The sequence below is a fragment of the Thermobia domestica genome, chromosome 8 (genome assembly GCF_964235325.1).
Source record: "Thermobia domestica chromosome 8, izTheDome1.hap1.1, whole genome shotgun sequence".
NCBI lineage: Eukaryota > Metazoa > Arthropoda > Insecta > Zygentoma > Lepismatidae > Thermobia > Thermobia domestica.
In genome coordinates this window covers 116,097,636-116,122,727 of record NC_137461.1, presented here as the reverse complement: position 1 = coordinate 116,122,727, position 25,092 = coordinate 116,097,636, and positions in this window count along the sequence as shown.

Sequence of the window (25,092 nt, the reverse complement as noted above, 5' to 3'; positions counted from 1 at the left end):
GTCTTGGTCTTGCACATGCGGTCTTGGTCTTGGTCTTGGTCTTGGTCTTGCACTGGAACTCTCGATCTTGGTCTTGGTCTTGGTCTTGCACACCTAGTCTTGGTCTTGGTCTTGGTCTTGCACACCCAGTCTTGGTCTTGCTTGCAAGAGTCTTGCAAATTTTGCTTTTAAGAAATCTATGATTTTCATAAGTAAATTTTACTCTGGATATAAGGGATAATAAATCCTACATTGCGTCAATAGTGAGGGAAATGCAATGTATGTTTCTAAATGTAATATATTTTACCTTCGTGTAAGTGTGATGATACTGTACAACATAGGCGATGACCTTTACTTTTTTTTTTCAATGGGTGATCACGCTTCACTACTTATAAGATAAATCACAACATTTCGTAATATTTTTATATGTTTTAACAGATCCAATACTCCACTGGTTCCCAAACTGGGGAGGCTACCCCTGACACTGAGACGCATGAAAGAAAACCAAGACGGCACAGATTACTGAAATACCATAAATTGCAAAATTATTTTTACACTCTAAAGGCGTCAGATTTTTTTCTTTCCAACCACGATTAGCTCATCTTTGTATTGAACAAACTCCCAATTAAATATCGAAATTTTGTTTTACTGATTCTAATATGTGCTGCATGGGGCAGAAACAAGGTCATTACGCAAAAACGATGAAACAGTTAGACTTTCGAAATGTGGGCATGGAGAAAAAAGGAGAGAATCAGCTGGGTTGAACGGAAAAGGAATGCAAAGATTTTAGAAATAGTAGCAGTAGGGGAGAAAAGAAGAATTTTAGATGTAATTAAGAGGAGGACATTAGCTGAGGAGGAACTGTATTATGAGGACGTGCTAGAGGGAGGGGGTGAAGGAGATTGTAGTTGAAGCTGCCAATAATGGCAGAATAGCTATTATTATGACGATGATGATATGTTTTGCAATATTGACCAAAAAGGAGAGAAAAAATTAAAATAATAATAATTAAACCTCTTAATATTTTAGAATATAAATGAAATTAAATTTGTGAGTTTTACGTCCCACGATTATGCCGGCTAGGCTAAAGAAGACGGTGATGATGAAAAATGAATAAAAATGGTGGAAAGAAGAAAGTGGGAGGAAACGGGAGAACCCCGAGGAAACCCTCGCACACGGTGTTTGTCCACCACAAAGTTCACTTGGCGGGGGCTGGGATCGAACGCGGGACCCCAAACACCAGAGCTGAACGCTCTACCACTGAGTCCCAATATTTTAGAATAATTTGAGTGAAAACTGAAAACGACTCAACTGTCTGTGTCTTTTGTGTAAACTCAATTTACCTATATAAAAACTTTTGACCTACATTAGAAATACATAATAATGGCATCAAACTTCAAGTTATTTGAAATAAGTACGAAATCACTCTCAGTTGTGAATATAGATTATTTATTGTTGTATAATGTTATATCGTTGAATCCTAGATATGCCGTATACCTAAGGGGGCTATAAGTTATATTGATAAACAATTAGTCAACGTATAAGCACCCACCTATGAAATCAAACTTGCGGTCACATGCGCTAAGTTTTTGTCAATGTCATGAAAATGTTATTTCAATATTAATTTTATAAGAACACATTAAAAATTTCCAACGGATGCTTGAACCTCAGAGCCAAGGCCATACCCATGTAGTCGGCACCTATGGTGTACGGAATTGCCGATGTTCAATACTACATTTCTTTAGTTTTGGAACGTCCCACGATTATTACACTGAGGCTAAGGGGAAACAGTGATGATGAGAAATGGTGGAATGAAGAAAGTACGAGGAATCGGGAAAACCCACGCACAGGGTGTTTGTTCACCAAAGAAGCTCACATAGCGCAAGCTGCGATCGAACCAGGGCCCCATGTACCAGAGGTGAACGCTCTGCCACTGAGCTACCGTGTCCATAACATGCTCTAGTTTATTTTTGCTTATCCACTTCTTATGGACACAACTATTCTTCGTATGATTTCCCAAAATCCAATCATGGGCCGTCGTGAATGATCAAGTGATGACCAAAGTAAATCAGACACTGAAGTTATTATAGCTATATAATTATGCTGTCGGTCCTCTCGTGAACAACCGATTCAAAAAACGACATACTGTAGCTATATGTTACAGGAGCAGATCGACTCACATGGATTGCATAAACTACTGGGAACACATTCACTCCGGCGGTATTTTTACTGGAGCCAAGAAGTTCACGTGAAAGATATAATGATTTTTCCCCTTCCTTTTTACATTCTATAAAAAATCAAGTAGTATCATACTTGTGCAAGACTCTTGCGCAAGAGTCTTGGTCTTGGTCTTGGTCTTGCAGGTATGGTCTTGGTTTTGGTCTTGGTCTTGCACCCCTTGGTCTTGGTCTTGGTCTTGCATCGGAATTCCTGGTCTTGGTCTTGGTCTTGGTCTTGCATGCAAGACTCTTGCAAAAACTGCAAGACCAAGACTCTTGCGCTCATCACTAAAAATGAATATTTCCTTGCGCATACAGAACTGCTATTTGATAAACTGAATATATTAAAATTTGATAAACTTTATTTTTATAAGATAATGTACAGAATCCTCGAGAAATATGCAATTTTATTTTCAGCACAATTTGTTGAAATAAAAGCACTCAGGTAGTACACGTGCGAAGACAAACAAAGAACTTGAAAAACCAAGACTACAATAAAATTATGTTATCAAAAGTCATCAAAAGTATCAAGTAGAGCTTTTGCAATTTCTTTACGTCCTCATTAGCTGGTCTAGAAAATTGAGCTCTTAGCCTTATCCGCCAACATATATTAAGCATTTACCCACCATCTTAAATATGTTTTAAAAAACAATCTGAAAGGCAGAACCATAAACAGCAGAAGTTGAATCATTTATAAAGAGAGTTAAGTAATTGTTTTGTAACCATATACATATTAATTGAGTCGTCTAGTTCCAAAAGTCTCTTATCTACTTACAGAAAATGCCAGAAAACTTAGGGAAAAAATGCAGGGTCTGCATGTTTTGTAGAACTGGGAATATTGTGAAAAACTTAAACATCCTCAAATATTTCCAGTTCTACAAAATGCATCTATCCTACAATTTTTCTTGGTTTTCTGGGATTTTCAGTAAATGAACAAGAGCCGTTTGGGATCTGGACGATTCAATTAATCCTATTGTATTCTACAATAAATTCTATTATTCTATTTTCTATTTTCTCGTTTACGACCGGGACACCAATACAGTTAAAAATCCGACAATGCGGAATTCGAACCCCAAAAAGGTTTCCTCACGATCATCATCCTAACGCCTCCTAGGCCAGCGGGGAAGGCTCTGATTACGTCACGAAGAGCTGAAATCCATAAGCGTGGGAACAGGCCCTTCCTAGTTCAGAGGTACAAGACCTTGTTTTTTGAGATTAATTTAAGAAATAACAAAAATTTTTAGAACTTGTTGAAAGGAAAAGAAATGGGGGGGAAAAAGGTAGGTAAATATATTTACGAGTTTGGTGTTTAGCAACATTCATTCAAACGATACACAATATATTTAACCCACGAATGAAGTCGAAAGAAGCCGATATGAAGCGTGGAGCCAGTTAGTCGGCCCCCTGCTGAGACCGAGTTATTTCCTGTCAAGTCTGTGTATTTACATAAGATTTACCCCCGCTGTCCACTTAACCCTCCCATTATTTTCAAGCGCACGCTTTTACAGATTTCTCTCTCCTCTTTTTTTTTTCAATTTTCCCTCTTTTCTTGCTTTTTTCATCTCTTTCTCTTTCTTCTTGACAAATACTAGGTCTGGAAAAAATTGACAAACTACCTTGTCACTTATTTCGAGAGGAAGAATTCAAAATTTCACAATTTCAGAAAAACTATTTACAGAAAAATAAAGACGAAGGAAAAGAAAACATTAAAATCTGCAAAAGCAGAGCACCACCCCGTGTTACAATATTACTCTACCAACAGTGACAGTATACACTTGATTTTATATAATAAATGTTATCATATCAATAATTTTGCAATTGACGAACATATTTGCGTTGAAATTTCCTTTGACGTAGAGATCTTCTTCTATACTTTACAGAACAGTGACCTCAAATTAATCAAATTCGTTTTAAAATGATAAAATGGCAAGAGTAAAATATATTGCACATGGTCTTTAAATAATCTAACCCAGTGTGTAAACAGAATTTTATCAAGGGGAGTAAAAATTCAATTTCGTATGCTTTCAGGCCAAGAGTGACTTTTGTATAATAAATGTTTATATAATTTTCATGATATCTTGATCAAGATGTTTAAACACTGTAATCTTCCCTCCTTGTGTGCGCCACTGAACTAACCAACTATACATGTTTCTGGGAGGAAAACGCACGTTGAGGTGAAAATAACGCTCTTAGCTTCAAAAAATAATAATATCTAGGAGTAACTCTACGTTTCTCTTGGTGGTTATGTACTGTATATGTCGCGATGTCCATTTCCCTTGGAGCGCAATGGTAACTTTTATATAGGCCTATATAAAGAGATAAAATTTAAAGGATCCAAATATCAACAGGGAGTCGATTTCAGTCCTTTCGCCTTTAAAGGGCTTATGATTCGGTGCAACTAAAAACATTCACTTTTGTGACTTGTAAAATTATTGACTATAGATTGATATTCGTTTAAAACTTAGATTCCCGTATGATTGTCAGAGCAAGGGTTTTCGGTAAATAAATTAATTTTAAAATAACATTATAATAACAATCTCGTAACGAATGTTTATCACGAGGGTTGCACTGAAAGGTTCGGGAATCACGTACTTGGAAAAATGTAATCTGTTAGATTTTGTTGTAGTTATAAACTGTCATACTTGTTTACTCTAAATGCAAAACCTTATGTAACTCGGAATCTGTCGTGGCAGGGCACCAGCTTGAAGTGAGGTGGTCGTGATCAGAAATGGACCTGACGAGAGAGCACTTTTGTGCCATGATTTATTACAATTTTGGCTAAAGGTTAACACATAATGAGTGTGTTCGTCAGGTGACTGCTACTTTTCCTGATGAATCCCCATCCCAGACGACAATTTACAGGTGATTTCAGGAATCCAGATGTGATCGAATCAGCCTTGTGATGAGGATCATGCAGATCATCCATGGACAGCCATCGTGCCCAAAATCATTGAAGTTGTTCATGAATCAATTAACAGTGATCGATATGTGACTTATCGTGAAATTCAGGGGACCTTAGGCATTGGCATGAGCCAAATGCGAACAATATTGCATGATCATTTAGTTGTTTTAACAATACTTTGCGCTCGTTGGATCTCACCCAATTTAACTTAAGGACAAAAAGACGTTTTGTGAAGTGGTGCAAAGCTTTGACGAAACGGTTCAAATCTGGATCATCTAATTTGGTGTTTAACATCGTAATAGGTGATGAAATGTGAATTCGAACCGGAAACAAAGCGACAACTTGCTGTGAGGGCGATCCACGATGAACATAAACCAACCAAAGTTGTTCTTGCACGCAGTGTCTTCAAACAAAGGATTGCATCATTTTCTGGTAAATCTGGTCATATTGCAACTGTCCTACTGGAGAATAGTAGAACAGGCAATCCAGAATGGTACAACAATCATATGTTTACCAGAAGTACTGAATGTGACCAGACAGTCCAACCCCAACCGTCGAGTCATTCTGCATCACGACAATACTAGTTCGCACACAGCAGCTGCTACAAGTGATTTTCTAGACTAGGAAAACGTTGAAGTGATGACGTATAAGGTTTATTTCCCTGATTTAGCCCCCAGTGATTTCTTTTTATTCCCGACAATCGAGAACATGTTTGGTGGAAACGCTTTTGCACTCCAGAAGAAGCCATCGAGGCACACAAACAACAAAAGGCATACAGGTACCAACATCGGAATAACATAACTGTTTTAAGATGTGGTTCTATCGTATGAAACAATGCATTGCTGCATAGGGAGAGTACTTTGAGAAGCATAAAAAATTGTTGTACTTTGATATTCTTGCGTTGTATCATTCTCCACAATCTTTTAGTGCAGCCCCCGTATGACTTCTAGTATACCTAATTATCATATGAAACTAAATATCTTCTTACTGTGAAGAATTTTGTTTAAAAAAAAACACACATTTCTTGTTTTACGATCTTTCCTAAAAATCAATGGTCTTGCTACACTTTGCAATCATACTTAATGAAATAATCATTATTCTTTCTTTATTATACCGGTTATGTAAAAGAATGTTGTGTACTATTAGTTTTTTTTCTTTTTAGAAAGAGAGTAAAATTCTATTTTTATTTTTGTTGTTTGGTCATGGTTGAGAAGAAATAGAATAAAACGCAAGCTGCTAATTTACCAACTCTTGTGTTACAGTTTTTGCTTTCTTGGCAATTAAACTAGGAAGTTGAAAAGCGCTAAATTATAACAGAGAACATATACGAAGAAGAAGACGATGATGGAGTAAGGAAAAAAAGGTACATTGAGTTTTTGTTTGTTTGTTTGTTGATAGGAATATACGTAGAAAGGGTATTGTTACGTGGAGGAACCTGTAACGCATGTATGTTTAAGAGAATGCTATCAAAGATAAAGTTACAATACGTGGAAAAAATAAAATTACATACTTTTGCGATATGAAAGTGTCATCATTCAGTATACTATGTAATGTAATGCGGAAGTGAAATGTTCTAAAGCTTATTCTAAATTAACGGTATACGTGCTGTATGCATGCAAGTACAAAGATGCAGATGTTTTCATGTAGGATATAGTATGTGTATTATATAATCTTAATACATACAGTACCTATGATTATTTTCTTCTTTTGAGAATTGGCAAAGTAGTGACTGTAGTGGCGGAGGAAAAGGGAGAAATCATGTTTGCGTGAAGGAGGGCGGGGGGAAGAACTAGAAGATCTGTTTCTTACTTCTTTCTGGTAAAGCGTTGGACCACTTTTTCTTATTATTAACGATGTTAAAACCGTTTTACCGTCCAGTGAATGCCTGCATTTTGCTGCTGGCAATAGTCCATGGCAAAGATGCAAACAACAGCGTCGAATAAGAGAGCCCATGATGTCTGTGTTTCAGGCTGGTTACTCTTTCATACTTGGGTTCACATCCCTCACAGACACAATACTTTCTTTTTTGTTTTAGTTAGTTAAACTTTTACCAACTATATACATATATTATACAGGGTGTTTCAAAACTACACCGACAACGTTTGGGAGGTGATTCCTGACACCAAGATAAGACGAAAAGTATAGACCAACCAGGGTGCACAAATGCTTCCTTTCGGAGTTACAGGCTGCCGAAAATATGAAAAAACGAAATCTAAAGATACGTAGCTCCAATACTAAGGGGCCTACCATAGTCGGGTCAAGACTTTATTTAGGAACTATTATGTGCCGTATCCAAATATCCACGTTTCAGAATCCTGCGGTACTTTCTTTCATAGAGGTAGTTGGTGATTACTTCAACTTATATGTCCGTAGCCAAACTCTCTCTATAAAAATTGTTACGTGAGTTCCTTAGGGTTCTAAAACATGTATTTTTGGATAGCACACATATTAGTTCCTAAGTGAAGTCTTGGCCCGACTACGATAGGTCCCATGGTTTTGGAGCTATGGACCTGTAAAGTTAATTTTTTCATGTTTTTGGCAGGCTATAACTTCGAAAGGAAGCATTTGTGCACCCATGTTGGTCTATACTCTTCGTCTTATCTTGGTGTCAGGAATCACCTCCCATACGATGTTGGTGTTGATTTGAAACACCCTATATATACCGTATATATACCAACACACGACGGAAAAATACCGTACTTTCACGATTTTTTTTTTTTTTTTTTTTTTTTTTTTTGGTCCAGATGTGGAATCCAAAATTAGCGTGCTAAATTTTAAAAACAATTTGAATCTAGTTCTCCAATAACTAAGGCTATCAGACCTCGCAATTTAGTCGAAACAATTCTTTCCTTTTACTCCTAGTCCCGATTTTTTACAAACTAAACTTATTAGTATGTGTCATTGCATTGAATTGCAATGGAATGGTCAATCTTCTTTTCCAGTTTACCCGAAATTTAAATAATCTGACATACCATTGTGTTTCGTCAGAGTCGCTCATAAATAATAACGTAAGTGTGTCTGTCTGTCACCAGATATTCATATATAAAAAAAGAGTCAGTTACATAGAACCACTCAATTTTGTTCATAAATTGATCTTCAACATATCTATTCGCGTACGAAGTCTTTTTTATGATTTTACAAACGAGAGGATGTCGATTGGTCACACGATCTGGAGGTTCGAAAAGTGCAGCCCTAATAGGATCCTAAGCTTTTACTAGCCTTCCTCAAGCCTTCAAGGTTTAGTCTGTAGACTTGCCAAACCTTGTATTTACACTGCTACAAACCTAACCAAGGCTATAGTAAACTTGCTAGTTCCTCGATTGCAAACTTGCTTCAGACTTGCCAATAATGTTATAAATCTAGCCTTCAAATTTCTTTAAATTGACACACTTGACAAACATGACTAAAAATTTACACTTGGAAAAGCCATATAGAGAGGAAATCTCTAAGTCTGAGTCTAACGCACTTGCGTTTTTGCGCAGCCTTCGTTCTTATACATTGTCCGGTAGGTGTATACATGAAGGCTATCTGGACTCGAAGCATCACTTAAAATTTACACTTGGTAAATATATAAACAGATAGCATATCAAGGTTATAAGTTTATCAAGGGAAATTAAGAGCAAGCTTACGAGGAAACGGTCCCAAGTGTAAACAACCGATTTGGCTGGGGTCCGGATATGTGTTACGGGAGACCAAAGTACAAGACACGTATTTTGGCGTTTGGGCCCATACGAAGAAATTTCCGACATACGGGGCCCCAAAGTGGCCCTACATGCTATAACTAGGAAGCGAATGACGTTACTTGTACACAACCGATTTGGCTGGGGTCGGGATATGTGTTACGGGAGACCAAAGTAGGAGAAAAGTATTTTGTCGTTGGGGCCCATACGCAGAAATTTCCGAAATACGGGGCACAAAAGTGGCCCTACATGCTATAACTACCAAGCGAATGACGTTACTTGTACACAACCGATTTGGCTGGGGTCGGGATATGTGTTACGGGAGACCAAAGTAGGAGAAACGTATTTTGTCGTTTGGGTCCATACGAAGAAATTTCCGAAATCCGGGGCCCCAAAATGGCCATACATGCTATAACTAGGAAGCGAATGAAGTTACTTGTACACAACCGATTTGGCTGGGGTCCGAATATGTGTTACGGGAAATCAAAGTAGGAGAAACGTATTTTGTCGTTGGGGCCCGTACGCAGAAATTTCCGAAATACGGGGCACCAAAGTGGTCCTACATGCTATATCTAGGAAGCGAATGACGTTACTTGTACACAACCGATTTGGCTGGGGTCCGAATATGTGTTACGTGAGACCAAAGTAGAAGAAACGTATTTTGTCGTTTGGGCCCATACGAAGAAATTTCCGAAATCCGTGGCCCCAAAATGGCCATACATGCTATAACTAGGAAGCGAATGAAGTTACTTGTACACAACCGATTTGGCTGGGGTCCGAATATGTGTTACAGGGGATTAAAGTAGGAGACACGTATTTTGGCGTTTGGGCCCATACGAAGAAATTTCCGAAATATGGGGCCCCAAAGTGGCTCTACATGCTATATCTCGGAAGCGAATGACGTTACTTGTACACAACCGATTTGGCTGGGATCCGGATATGACTATTATAAGCCCAAGTCGAAGAGATGTAGTTTTTCTTCCGACCAAACCTGACAGGCCGGCAAACTTTACTTCCGCCACTATGCCCGGTTTCCTGACAACACACGCCGTATCGATTAAATATTAATGTTCACTTTCTTTCAAAAAAGTGTTCCACCCGGTTTTCACACATCCTAGCCATAGAAATACAAGCGAAAAACGCAAACATTCTTACGCTCCGTTGACACCCGCGTGGTCAGCAGATCCCCCCTCGATGGCTCGTGCCAGCTGAACATCTGTTCAGAATTGCATTGGTACCACATAGGCCAACTTCATGGCCTTATTAAAAATCTAGCAATATGGGACCCTGTATATTCGACATTCCTTTTTGTGGGACCTAACAACAAATACAAGTCTCATACTTTTGGATATATTATAACATATTCCAACCCAAGCCAACATTCTGTACCAGTAACGTCATTCGCTTCCTAGCTATATCATGTAGGGGCTCTTTGGGGTCCCGTATTTCGGGAATTTCTGCGTACGAGCCCAAACGACAAAATACGTGTCTCCTTCTTTGGTCTCCCGTAAAATATATCCGAACCTCAGCCAAATCGGTTGTGTACAAGTAACGTCATTCGCTTCCTAGTTATAGCATGTAGGGCCACTTTGGGGCCCCGTATGTCGGAAATTTCTGCGTATGGGCCCAAACGCCAAAATACGTGTCTCCTACTTTAGTCTCCCGTAACACATGTCCGGAAACCAGCCAAATCGGTTGTTTACACTTGGGACCGTTTCCTTGTTAGGCTTACTGTAGACTTGCTTGCTTACTGGGAACATACCTTAGAAACTCTTTAAGTTAGATTACCCACACTGCTTTAGAGTGTTACAGGTTGCATAGGAATGAGTTCGTCAAACACGTTCAGCATATACAACATCATTTCTTCTGTGAGTTGAATGAAGACTTATGAACAAGCTGTTCGCAGTAAATACCGCGGAATTCTTTGTTAGTAACGGATATGTATAGTGTGAACAGGAGAAAACGAACGAATTAAAAAAAAAAACATAGAAGGACATTAAGTTGTTCACCCCAAATTCGAATGGCTTGGGAGTGAAGTAGTAACCCTTTACATCAAAAAAATAAAATGAAATTAATTTTTTGTTTAACGGCCCATGTTTTTGCCCTTTAGGCTAAAAGAGACCGACGGTTAACAGTAACATTAATTATTTTGTACCCTACCACCGTTAATCCAGTCTGTGACCACGCGCTAGCTACTTTTCTTCAAAAGTTAATTGATTAACCGAACATTTTTCAGTTATTTAACTCTGTTTTTTTTTTATATCGTTGTCTGTTTAACAACAAGGGACACGTAGAGAAAAATGTCGAGAACAGTTAAAAATTTCGCATAGGCTTTTCCACCGGGAATCGAAGTCAGAATCGAATCGACCATATACACACTGAGAAAAAATGTAGGTGGCGTACTTAAAAAGGTAGGTTACATGAGTAATTCCTGTAGGTTTTGGACTTAACGTACAGCAAAGGTATAACTGAAAATGCATGTTTTATAATACTTTCTGTATAAGTGTTCTATCTATACATACTTTCCGTATGGAACAATATAGGTGGTCAGGATCTCACATACAAATGAACGTATGTAACATTTAGCTGACGAAGGTAACAAATAATGTAATATAAGGAAGACTGTTAGATGTCAGACATCCTGCAACGGCATGATGTAATATCTAAGGGCAGTGCCTATGTAGCATACGAATAATATGCTCCGTACTGATTTCTGTAGTAAGCAAGAGGATTCCGTATATTTCTACAATATACTGCTGTTCGGAGAACGGATTTTTCTCAATGCACCAATCGCGCACACGTCTGCCTCTAGACTTTTTTTTTTAAAAAAAGGATCAACTGTTTATTTTTCAGTTTTCTGAGCCCCCCGAGTTTCCTTGTAGGGTTTTAATCCTTACCAAACTAACAGAGACATGAAAACAAACATATCCAGGACAGTTAAAATTCCGACCATGTTTTTCAGAGGGACTAAACCCCAATTGATTGCACCTCATGATCCGATGCCGAATGCCCAAGACCACTCAGTTATTTCCTCTTACTTTTAGCAGCAATTCTTCTTAGTATTGGAAATTAGTACTCTAATACGTATTAAGCCACGGTATTTTCCCACAATAAAACGAAACTAAATCTTCAGACTGAATATCCTGCAATTATGCTCTGTAGATTAAAAGAAACGAATTCTCACTGAAAGTTAATTATGATGGGAAATCGCATTGAGGAATGAAAACATATGTAGCGTACGTATAAACGTAGGTTTCATACGTAAATCCTGTAGTTTTTGGAATTAACGTACAACACTATGTAACATTCTGCAAAAAAACGTATCACTGAAAACGTATATTTTATACGTAATTTTCATATAAGTGTTCCGAATAAACTTATATTCTATACGAAAGAAAGAACTGTATGTAGGCGGTCAGGATCTCACATACAGATGGACATATATAGCATATAGCTGACGTATGTAATAGACCTATACGAAAGACTATTGGATTGGTTATTTTAACAAAAGAATAGTGTTGCCACGAGACGAGACATTTCTCGTGTCTCGTCTCGTCTCGTCTCGTAAACGAGACGAGACACGAGACTAGACAGAACCTTTTAGGCGAGACACGAGACGAGACGGGACGTCTCTTGAAATGTCTCGTCTCGTCTCGTGTCTCGAAAATGAAAAACGCTGGCGGAAATGGCCAAGATTGAAACTACCAACAGTCATATAGATTGCAAAAGGAGATGACATGTTTGTGTGAAAACATGTTGAAAGCCTTCATAGAAAAGTGTCCTCTGTCTATTGAATGAAACAATCGTGATACATGAGCTTCCAGGAATATCATCCTTAATGTCTTGTCCCCAATTCCCCTTGCTGTAAACTGAGGAGTTCTCATTTTTTTCATTTCTGGCTGGAATGATGACAAACAATATCAAAGACAGGGAAGATTTTTACAAGGTCAAGAAACCGAACTACCACGACCATCTATTCAATTTAAAAACTGGGTAAGGTCTACACTCATTACAGGCTGTAGTTGAAAGTTCTGGCTGAGGAAGAGAACAGAACACACTACACTTGTCTTTATTCTCTGGTGGCGGTATTCTTTTTGCTATATGAACCGAAAACGGCAATTGAAGTATGTCATCTTGCAACTAAAATTTTGTCTTCTCTCTCTCTCTCTCTCTCTCTCACACACACACACACACACATACATACACATAAAAACACACTTTTACCATTTTACCAATCACTCGCTTGTAAACTTCACCTCTTTGTTTGGAAGGCGGTCGAAGGACAAAAAAAAGCAAAGATATTATCGACGAACTCTTCAAATTGTTTGCTTTCAGCAAATTTATGATACTAACAATAACACTTTAAGTGAAGAGGTTTTACAGGGGGACCTTCGTTTGGTTACGCGGAAATGTTTGATCTGACCAGAGTGCGAAATTGCCCTCTGCTTCCATGTTGAGAGGAATACTTCCCTTTCCTAGTGAATAATATTCATTAGGACCTAAATTATATTCAGAAATGGTTTCTTACAGAGTGTAAAGAACATTTGGTATAATATTCATGGAACTCCGTTGAAAGCAGAAAATATCATGAGAATGATCAAAATTCGAACATTGAAGAACATAATTAACAGAAAAGAAATAGGATACCCAAACCATAATTTTAAACCTGCTATAAAATGTATATCCTATATTTTTACTAATTTCTTACTCCCATGAAAGTATCCTGGGGAAGATATTCTCTCCAATTTTTTCAGACTGAAATCCTTTTATCCCGTACGATTTCGCCCCCTGACACAATACGAAAAAACAAATGCTGTTAAAATCCATACACATGACCCTTCCGGGACTCAACCCGGGGCCTTCAAGCCGATGGTCTATCGCCGCAGACCGCTCGGCTTGGTATGAAGATGTACGTTGTATGATTGCGAATAGATCACGACAATATAAGAAACTTTAATCCAAAATGGCCAACCAAAAATCAACATTTTTTTAGACCACTAGCTAATCTGGTCATGAGTTTGTTACACAAACGGGGCAACCACCACATAGTAGCACACACCTCGCAGTTATGGGAACAGATTTGTACCATAGAGGTGAAGACTGGCCCCAAGCATTCTTTTGGTCCGATGTGTCGTTCAGCTCCCATTACTATGGCACTTTAAGTAGAGCTTACTGTGCAGTAACATATAACATTTCAATCAAATACTTTCCATTACTCAATAAAATTATTTGGTTCTGAGCTTTTTTTTTTCTTTAAAAAAAAAAGAATAATTGCAACAAATCTAAATATGCTAAAATGGAAAGTAGTTTTTGGATTGGTATCGAAACCTAAAGGCTGGAATATATGAAATCTATAAACAGACACTATAAAGTAAGTGGGCTGCACTGGTATACAAATTTTGATCAAGGTTGTGCTTATGTTGGTCTTTCGTCAGTTTGTTAATGATTTGCACCCGCTGAACACGAGTATGAGAGTTACTTTCCCGTAATGTCAAAATTTGTAATGCTATAAGCATATTAGATTTTACTCAAACAGTAATATATTATACAATTGTGTCTTATAGGAACATGGAATTACAAACATAACACATTTTGGACATCAACTTTCTGGGTACCAAAAATCTACATAACAATACATAAATACTAAAATATATGAATATTACATTTCTTATAAAAATTATATACAAAAGTACTTGAGGTTGGAGGAAAGTGTTCATCAAGTTCTGGAATTCCGTAGTCAAAAGTGAAAGTTAGTGGTTCTTTTTCTTTTGTGGAAACCTTCACTTCGTCATTTACTAACCCCCAAATATAATCACCCATCATTGCACAGTCCCACCCTTCCACCCATCCCACCCTTCTTGGTATCTGCTTTCCATTACCTCAATGCCCTTATGGAAACGTTCACCTGCTCTTCGCTAACATCTCCTTAATTCTCCCTAAAGAAATCCAAGTACGAATGTAGCATATGTAATTTTAAAGACATTCTACATCCCAATGCTCGATATTAATCAATGAGTGTCTTAACTTGGTGTTCAAACGCTTCACTTCGGTTCTGCACAAGAAATCCCGTCAGCAATTTATGAAAGGCCCCCCAAGCGTTTCTTTCTAACTCCGTCATTTTTTGTTTCAGTGGAGTGTAAGCATGACATGAATCTGAGGCCCTGTGAAAATGCCAGCCAGAACTTTTGCCTCTGATAAAGCTGGAAACATTTGTTTGATACATTGTAGGGCAGGTGAATTGCGACCCAGAGCTTTCACAAATTGTTTTGCCAATCCCAGCTTAATATGTAATGTTGGCATGAGAATCTTCTCCCTGGGCACTAATGCTTCATTTATCACATTATGTGTTCCTGGAATAAGCTCCGTTCTTTCAGGTCACGTGGTTTGATCATAATGCTGGTTAGTTGTCCGACTGTCCCACAGACATAGAAAGCAGGAATATTTAGTAATATAACCACTTTGCAACCCAAGAAGAAAACCAATAATTTTGAAATCCCCACACACGTCCCATTGATGTTCCTTATATTTTGTTTCCTCCAAAATCAGCTTCACACTTGAATAACTCTATTTAATCAATTTACAATTCTGCTATGTATCTTTAGAATCTATATTCTCTGTTTTGTACTCCGAACAATTATCTTTAATAACAAATGCGATACCACCTAGCGAGTATCGAAGTAAAAGGACGCAAATTACTCTGCATAAATCAGTACAGGAGAAAAATAAAACATGCTTATATCATTGAAAATATTAACACTACATAAAAATAAGTGCCAGATTCGTGTTCAGGGGGTCAAAATACATAAAAATTCATCAAGAAATAATAATAAGCAAAATTTTGTATACCAGTGTAGTATACGATAATGTCGGGGATGGTGACACCTTTACATCGAACTTTGCTTGTCGTGTAAACATTATTTGACGTTAGTGTCTTCATTTTCGACGTACCTATGAGCAATTTACTGTATATTCGTGTATTGAAACTGGTGAAACATATTACAATGTTTCAGAATGTTAAAAAAAAAAAAAGACAGGGTCGAGAAGCCTAAGACAACTAACAGCAGAGATATATTATCTTGTAAACTATTTTTCCTTGTCTCGTGAGCTTATTTGAATTTGTTTTTAAGACCTTTAGGCAACTTTGGCCCACCCCGGATGGATGTTGATGGGAAAATTAGTGGAATGAAGAAAGTGGTAGGATACTAGACAACTTCGAGAAAACACACACATACGAAAAATGAAATGAAATCTTTGAGTTTTACGTCTCACGGTTATGCCGGTTAGGCTAAAGGAGACGGTGATGATGAGTAATGAATGAAATGGTGGAATGAAGAAAGTGGGAGGAAACGCGAGAACCCGGAGAAAACCCACGCACACGGTGTTTGTCCACCACAAAGTTCACTTGGCGGGGGCTGGGATCCAACCCGAGACTCCAAGCACCAGAGGTGAACGCTCTACCACTGACCTACCGCGGACCCCACACACATTCGACGTTTGTCCACCACAAAGCTCACATGGCACTAACCGAGATCGAACCGACTACCACATACACCAGAGGTGAAGGCTTCACGGTGTAGCTACCGCGACATTTCTTGTCTTGTGTGTTCTGGGTAATACTTGTAACTTAGTTGTATCTTGATTAGCATGGTGCAGTCTGCTACATTTTACTTTCGTTCCCATGGTATGCTGCTGTATTTTTTACGAGACAAGACGAGACAAAACGAGACGAGACGAGACGGGACGGGACAGAACCTCTCGAGACGAGACACGAGACGGGACGAGCACATTTTTTCGAGACGAGACACGAGACGAGACAAGCTTTACACGAGACGAGACGAGACAGCCTAAAGTCTCGTCTCGTCTCGTCTCGTGGCAACACTACAAAAGAAACACTGACCAAAGCTTAAAACCCACTTTATTTTAAATTATAATTTGTAACGGTTTCGGATATCCAACATATCCTTCTTCAGACACGAGATTGTCGATAGTGTCTGAAGAAGGAAATGTTAGATATCCGAAACCGTTACAAAATTATTATTTAAAATAAAGTGGGTTTTAAGCTTTTGGTCAGTGTTTCTTTTGTTAAAAGAAAGACTATTACATGTTAGACATATTGCAGTGGCTTGATGTAACATCTAAGCGGAAAAAAGGGCAGTAACCTACGTATGTAGCATATGGATAACGTATGCTCCGTACAGATTTCCGTAGTACACTTATGAACACCGTATAATTGTACAATATATCGCTGTCTGGATAACGAATTTCCCACTGTGTGGTGTAATGGAAATAGTACGAAAACACTGGTAAAATCCATGACCCGAACGTGATTTGGGACCGAACCAGAGCCGTTCGAAATACTCGAAGCACTCGAGTGACTTTTGAAAACTCTTTCCCTATCTTAATAGATATGCTTAGATAGATTTGAGAACTTTTCCAAAGCCACTTTCCAGTCACTAAATATAATCTTTGAATACGTCACCACATTCATATATAATGCAAAATGTTCATGAAAACTACATTTAAATATATATAACTTTATGCACTAAATGTAAGTTAAGAAAAAAAAGAAAAAGAGAGACAGTGAAACATTAAGTGTTGCAGAATTGCTAGATAATACGGGAAGAATTTCTAAAGAATAACATCAAAATAAAAAAGAAGAAAATAACCCTCCTTCCTCTCCCCTCCGCCCCCCAAAAAAGTGGTTGAATTCAATGTCAAAATGGTCTCCTTTTTGAAGAGTAGTCTGGTTAGATTTTAAGCTTCGAATTTATCCATAGGAAGACACCAACTTACAATTTATTTATTAATTAGACTTCGTTTTGTTTATAGTTTTGTGCTACCGAATATTTAAATAAGTCTTTTTTTTAATAATTTATTTTAACATTCTTTTGTCGGCGAAAACAGCAGCTTGAATAATGTTTTCCTGACTCCAGGCTATCTCACTCTTTTCTCCAAAAAGAAGTCTTCTTGTGGTTTTTCTTTCATTCTTTCCGGAGCTAGTTTATCGGTTAGGTCCAATTAGAACTCATGAAATATGGACACGTTTAACTAACAAAGAAACACATTGAAGTCGAACAGGGCGGTCCAATTCTTCATACGCAAGAGAAAAATAAATCAATAAGTAAAGGTAAAGAAAAAAGAACTAAAAATTTTTATATATATATATGATTCTGAGTCAGATACACAAGCAGAAAAAAAATACACAAAAGATTCCTTACATCTGATTTGTTCTTGTACCGACAGGTGCCGCGCCGATCGTCGCGCTTTTGGTCAGGTTATGGCGGTGAGATCAAACAACTTGTCACCCGCCATATTGCTGATGTCGTGGGAAGGGACACGGGAGTAACCAAAAGAAAGCAAGTTTTCTTGTTAACTATTGCGTAAGATCTTCCTCAGCGGGAAGATGAGCTTCTAGTGAAACTGAAAGGACTGCACCGCAGCTTGTCAAACAACATTTTTTTTTTCTTCCCTCTCCTTTTTATACCTTCAGATTGTGACACTATATTCCTCCCTCCACTAGCCCAATCTTTTTCATCTCCTGTCCGAATTCTTTCAATTCGTTGGCTTTTCTTAAAAAAAAAAAAATAACCCCGTAACAAACTTTTTTCTTTAAGTCACCCGCAATATACTTCAATCTATCTTAATCTATAGGCAGTCAGATCGTCACAGCTATCATCACAATGAACATGAAACCACATCGTACAACACTTACATTGTATCTTTTACAGATCGTGATCACTTTTTCTCTCCTACCAGGTGTAGTTTTTCAATGTGACGACTGTTGTCACTTTATTCAGTTCCCGCTTAATTGATTGAAACTCGAATATGAGTTTGAAGAACAAGAAACTTAATAACATTAGCCGGGGAAAAAATACATTATTCATTTACCATACATATATACAGGGTGCTAGTACATAAATAACAACTAAACTTCGGAAGGTAATTCCTCCGTCATACAAAATGAGATGAAATTAGTATTTTTAAAACATTCAAGAAATGCTTTTCAGTTGAATTATATCAAGATGTATGCAATGATTCTGAAAAGTTATCGTTTAGATTCTCAAAATTGATATAGACCTATTTCAGTCAGTACCGGATTAAGACATCTTGCAGTCCTAAGCAATTTATGGCCAGAGGTTCCTTGCTAGCCACTATATCTTGTCTTATGTCTGTTATGAAATTGTCATAGCATATCTTTGATAGTTTTGCTTTAGCTACAGACTGTTTTAAAGTACATTTACTTTTCAGTATACAACAGTATATTTGTGGCTTTAGATAGTTCGTAAATAATTTAGAAAGAAATAGTTGTTCCAGATGTTGATTTTATTCTTTTACAGCCTTTCTGAGTTCTGAGGTCCTAGTTAGCTTGCTTTGTTAAGCCAAGTCGGAAACCCGACTCTACTTATAAACGTTGAATGTAAAAGAAATTCATATTATTTACAGCCTTTAGCGAATCGCTTGTGTAACTAGGACATGATTACATCTAATATTTTGAACTGAATTCATTTGATGGATATGATTGGGCCTTTAATAGCCACCGTCCATCTAATATATAGAACATCACTGTCAGTTATTTTACATGTTTCTCGTATCTAAATTTTTTTCTCAACTAAAGCATACTAGAAAATTTTTACTGTCGTTTCATATAAGAAATTACCTCCCGAAGTTTATTATCCCGGATCATAAAATCGGCATTGAAACACTTGTTTTTCATTTTGATTGATGCCTCAATAACAATGGCAATTATGTAAAAAAAAAAAAAAAAAAATGAATTTGGTTCTGAATTGTTATAAATAAAGTTTTGTTTTCGTATCCTTTGATTTTGTTTAGATATACTCAATCTTTCTTTATTTTCTGGATATCTCTCGTATGTCGTATATTAACATACGTACACATTTATTCCTTGCAGATAACACCATTACAATCATTTCAGTGTCGAAGATGCACTACTAATTGTTATTGAACATCATAGGGTATCTAGACATTTATCTACACATTGCATTATGAACATCAATACATATCCATTGAATTGTTGGATAAATATTCATATGTAGAGTCATTTGGAAGTGTTACTTATCAAAAACTTAGAAATATTTGTTATTTACTCTTCAAGTTGTTCATATTACTGATGGAGGACTGCTTATGTTCATCATACATATTATAAAATTGTCCTAAAATGGATAGTGATGTACGTACAACGTGTGTTTGAAAATTCATGATTCACAGAGCTCCATTACATATACGGATTAGTGTTCCATTGCCCTGTTGACCAAGTGTGTTTTCTGTTATTTCAAAGAAATACAACGCAAGAAATGTTTATGAGGAAAAGAAGTATATAATTAACAGAGTTCTAAGTAAAACTTACAAAACTATTTCATACTAAATAGTTTAAGAATGGTGGATGGGAAGGCAGCTTCGAACGGAAAAGCATACGTTACCCTAAGATATTTTCTTTTGTGACATACATATTTTCAAGTAAAAGTACACAAACATAAATATGAAAATATGTGTATATTGCTGTAGCGTCATTTCAGATTTTGCCAGGGAACAAGATTGTCCCCCGACATAAGAGGTTCACGTTTTTTTTTCTTTTTTTGTTAGTATACTATTTATTGAAAAGAATGTGTTTCTCAAAGCCATGGGGACTATTGCCCCTGCCCTTCCCACATAACTCCCCTGGTACCTTGTTGTAACAAGGAACTGTACATATGTTGTTAGTTGCAACGAATTCAAACATCTATATCCCGCCATCATTGGAATTGGCGCTTTAATAATGGTCAAATGAATATTCCTAATATTGCAATTTGGAAGACCTAATATAGTACAAATTAGCAAGAAATGATTTTATTTTAATGTACAGTAGAGCGTCGATTATCCGAACGTCGGTCAACCGAACGACCGCTTAACCGAACTGTGTACTCGCTCGCACCTGTTACTCTCCCACCCTACCGTCCATCATCCCCCTCACTCCCAAACCAAGTTTCCCACAGTAGTCGCCGCACTGAGCCACCGCTGGCGGAACATTGCTTCTAATGGGGCCTTCATAAGGCGCTGCTGACCGGCCAAGCCGCCAGTCGCTGTGTTTCAACAATCAGCACACTTCTTTTTATGAATAAATTTACTGTACAGTACTTTTTTTTTTTTTTTTTTTGGCAAATAAACATAGAACTTAGATATATTTGGATGGAAGGTTGTTGAGAGAATTATTCTCGAAGGAGAAGTTGAATTAAGACTTAGACTCGACTCCTTATCTCTTAAGGTAAAAGAATTAGTCAACTACTAGTTGGCACTGGCTTATAGAGATTAACAAACTGAGATTAGAAAGTTTTCAACTTGTCTACTGCGTAAGAGATTGTATTATAACTTGAAAAAAGAAAAAGAAAAGAAAAATCTGGGGCCAGTATAGATTTTATATAGCCATTGCAACCTAATAACTGGGATTTTTCAAGCTTTAACTCGGCCTGAAATTTATCATGAATCCAAACTTTACAGAAAATTATGACTATAAATGCTAAATTAATTACTTTAAAACGTTACAGAACATTGCACAACCATACTCACCCAAAAAAAAAAAAAAAAGACACCACACCCAATCAGGAACTAGCTTTCTCTCACTGAAGTTTAGATTTGTCCGGAATTTATTTATTTCATATGATAACGTTGATTGGCAACCTAAAAAATATTTTTAGTTTATTCTATACTAATGTAATTGTATAACTCGTATATGTTAAGCGCAGTATTTTCTCCTATAACTTCTAATACAGTGAAACCTTCCTTAACGGACACCTCTCAATAACGGACACCTCTATAATACTGACAGACTTTTTTGTCCCGGCAAAAATATATGTTCTCTTACGGAAAAACCCTCCCTTTTACGGACACTCTCAGATACGGACGCGGACAGTACATTTTTACCCCCAAACGTTTCAATAATCTCTTCATAACGGACAGGAATTATTCTCGGTTCTGCGATATATGACAGTAGACAGAAAATTCTTTTCCCCACAAGTGTATCTATCATCAAACAGAACAACTTCAAGCTGAACTTGAAATGCTTCTTCTTCTTTTTTTTTTTTTTTTTTTTTTGCCCGCAATATACTGCTTTCTGGTGAAAATCTTAGAAAATCTTCAATAAGCACTAAGACTCATGCAGGGTTAGTCGTATGGTCAAGAATTCTATGCGGATCTTCCCTTCCGTAACAAATTTAGTGCTTTTTCCTCCGGGCCTTGCATCTTTTCCGACAATAGATAACAAAAGAAACATTGTTTGTTTTGCAATAATATTTTTCAACGAGCAATGTTTTCTCTCTTACTTTTTTGAAAAAGCAAAATTTTTCTTTTGTACAAATTGGTGTCAAACAGTTGAACAATTAAAGAAATTTGCCATTAATCGCGGTGAAACAGAAGTTCTCCAATTGATCCAACAGTTGCAAGCAAATTTCGAACAGAAACTAGTGTCCGTAGGATGTACACGGCAGACAACTACTGCAGACTTTTCCCCAAGAAATTTGGTGAGTTTCTTCTCACATTTTCAGTATTTAATAATAATATTGCATACTTATTAAAGCTATGTTTACTTTTCGTATAGGCGGTATGTGAATTAATGGATTATATTACAAAGTGATGACATGTCCTTACGAAAATTACCATACACGCATTATCATTTGCATCATACGAACATATTAACATATTCCCGAACAATAATAATATTTAACAGAAATGAATTTCTCCTGCATCCTCCCGGTAATTCAAATACATACTAAATAGAGTATTTTCATATTGAATTTTACGTATTTACGCTCATATATAACGTATTTACTGTATATTACTGCATACAATGACCGTTGAGAGAAATTAAATTTTTGTGACTTCTCTGTAACGGACACCTCTCAGTAACGGACAAAAATTCCCGTCCCATTGGTGTCCGTTATTCAGAGGTTTCACTGTATATATATCAATGAGAAAAAGCTCATAATTTACAAAATTTACTCTATTTTCGTATACGAACTGAGACAGTATCTTACAAATGAATTGGGATATGATGAAATGTTTATAAATCCTGATATACCAAATGTAAAACCTTCTACCGGGTGTTTCATATAAGAGGTCCAGATTTTGTAAATTGCAGACAATTGAAGATAAAAGGATGAAACAAAAAAATGAGATAGGAAAATGTCAAAGGGTGGATCGAATGAAGCGTTCTGTTTTCCGAACACGATCCCTTAACATGTTGTCTAAAGTGGCCACTTGAAAAATAAAAATAACAAGGTATGTGATTTTTTTACGTCATTGGAAGGATCATGGGAAACAAACATGGTTTGTAGGGATGGGGAAATAATGGTGCGCCGTTTTCGAAATGACCATCATTGAATTGTAAATTCTTGCAGAGTTAGGTAAAACTAACAGTTAAATGATGATCACTTCGTAATCAGTTTCTCACACGAAAAGCTTTTTCCTATAAAAGTTGTTGGTTTTCCACGATCCTTTCAATTACATAGATGAAAAAAACACATACATAGACCATCTCACTATTTAAAATTTTCGGGTGACATCCGGAGCCCTTAATGGTGCATCCTATGGGGCAAACAGAGCGCTAAATTCTCGGTATTTATCTATCTCACTTTTTCCTTCATCATTTTATCTCTAACCACTTGTAATTTATAATAACAGTACGGTAACATCCTGTATACTTATATAGCGTATACTGTAAATATTTGTCGAACAATGATATAACTGATCCGTTTTATTTGTTTATTTATTTAACAAAATTTGATCAAATGACTCAAAAGTCTTTCAAAATTTGAAGTGCAGAACAAGCATCTGGAGGTTAATTTATCATCATGCAATAGACATGTTCAAAGGTAGGTTTCTATTGTAACAACTTATACAATAATAAAATGGTTTAACTCCCTCTCTGTAAAGATTCTAGCTCTTAACTTTAAAAGAAACTTAGAACACTTTATACAGGGTGTTTCAAAACAACACTGACAACGTTTGGGAGGTGATTCCTGACACCAAGGTAATTTTTAGTATAGACCAACTGGTTGCACAAATGCTTCCTTTCGTAGTTATAGCGTACCGAAGACATAAAAAATTGACTTCAAATGTCCATAGCTCGAAAATAGGATCTACCGTAGTCGGGTGAAGACTTCACTTAGGAACTAATATGTGCCCTATCCAAAAATTAATGTTTCAGCGTCCTAAGGTACTCACGCAACAATTTTTACAGAAGCAGCTTGGCTACGGGCATATAATTTGAAGTATTCACCAACTACCCTTATAAAAATTGTTGCGCAAGTAGAACAGGATTCTGAAACATGGAAATTTGGATAGGGGACACACCAGTTCCTAAGTAAAGTTTTGATCCGATTACGGTAGGTTCCATAGTTTTGGAGCAATGGACCTTTAAAGTTCATTTTTTTCATGTTTTTGACAGGCTATAACTCCGAAAGGAAGCATTTGGGCACCCAGGTTGGTCTATACTTTTAGCCTCATCTTGGTGTGGAATCACCTCCCAAACGTTGTCGGTGTTGTTTTGAAACACCCTGTATATATATAAAGTCGATGTTACATTTCCGAAACTATTACACAGATTTATTAATATATATTTTTGGTGGTTTGGTCGATTTTGTTTTATTAATACTATGAATAATTCCAAATCTATAATGAACAAGAAATAAATCTCGTTTCATTTCGATTCTTGAAAACGTTTCTTTCGCCTCATTTCGTAAATTTTGGTTCAAAATTTATGCCTTAATTTCTTTTCTTCATTTCGTCTTATCTAATAGTTATGAAAATTCTTTCGTGCCACAAGAGATCAATGGAGGTAGTAATGTATCAACATTTAAACCATACTTATTATTGGATTAAATTGTATAATGATTTGTGTATCTCTAAACGTTGATAAACGCTCATCACTGTGTTTGTACAAGCATTTTATCAATTTATTGTTCTCATATTATGAATTTTGTAATATTGAAACAATGTTTAAGATCTAACTCAATGTTTGGTTGAACTAACGTTGCCCAAGAAGCTTGGGAAATGTTTTGTCAAGTGAGCTGCACTAGCTTCTTTGTTTGTAACAAGTGACTGCAATATATTCTGATGTTAACGATGTTAATTACTCACTTACAAGAATCAGCGACAAGACAAACACTAGGATAACTGGTATTGTTTGGAACTGAACATTTAGTTTTACATCAATAGTTGTTATCGTGCTTATACTTAAATGATTCACTTCGTCATACTTTGAGTTACCTTCACGTAAAACTAACTATGCTTGGTGATCATGTTTAAAGCTGACTGGGTGGCC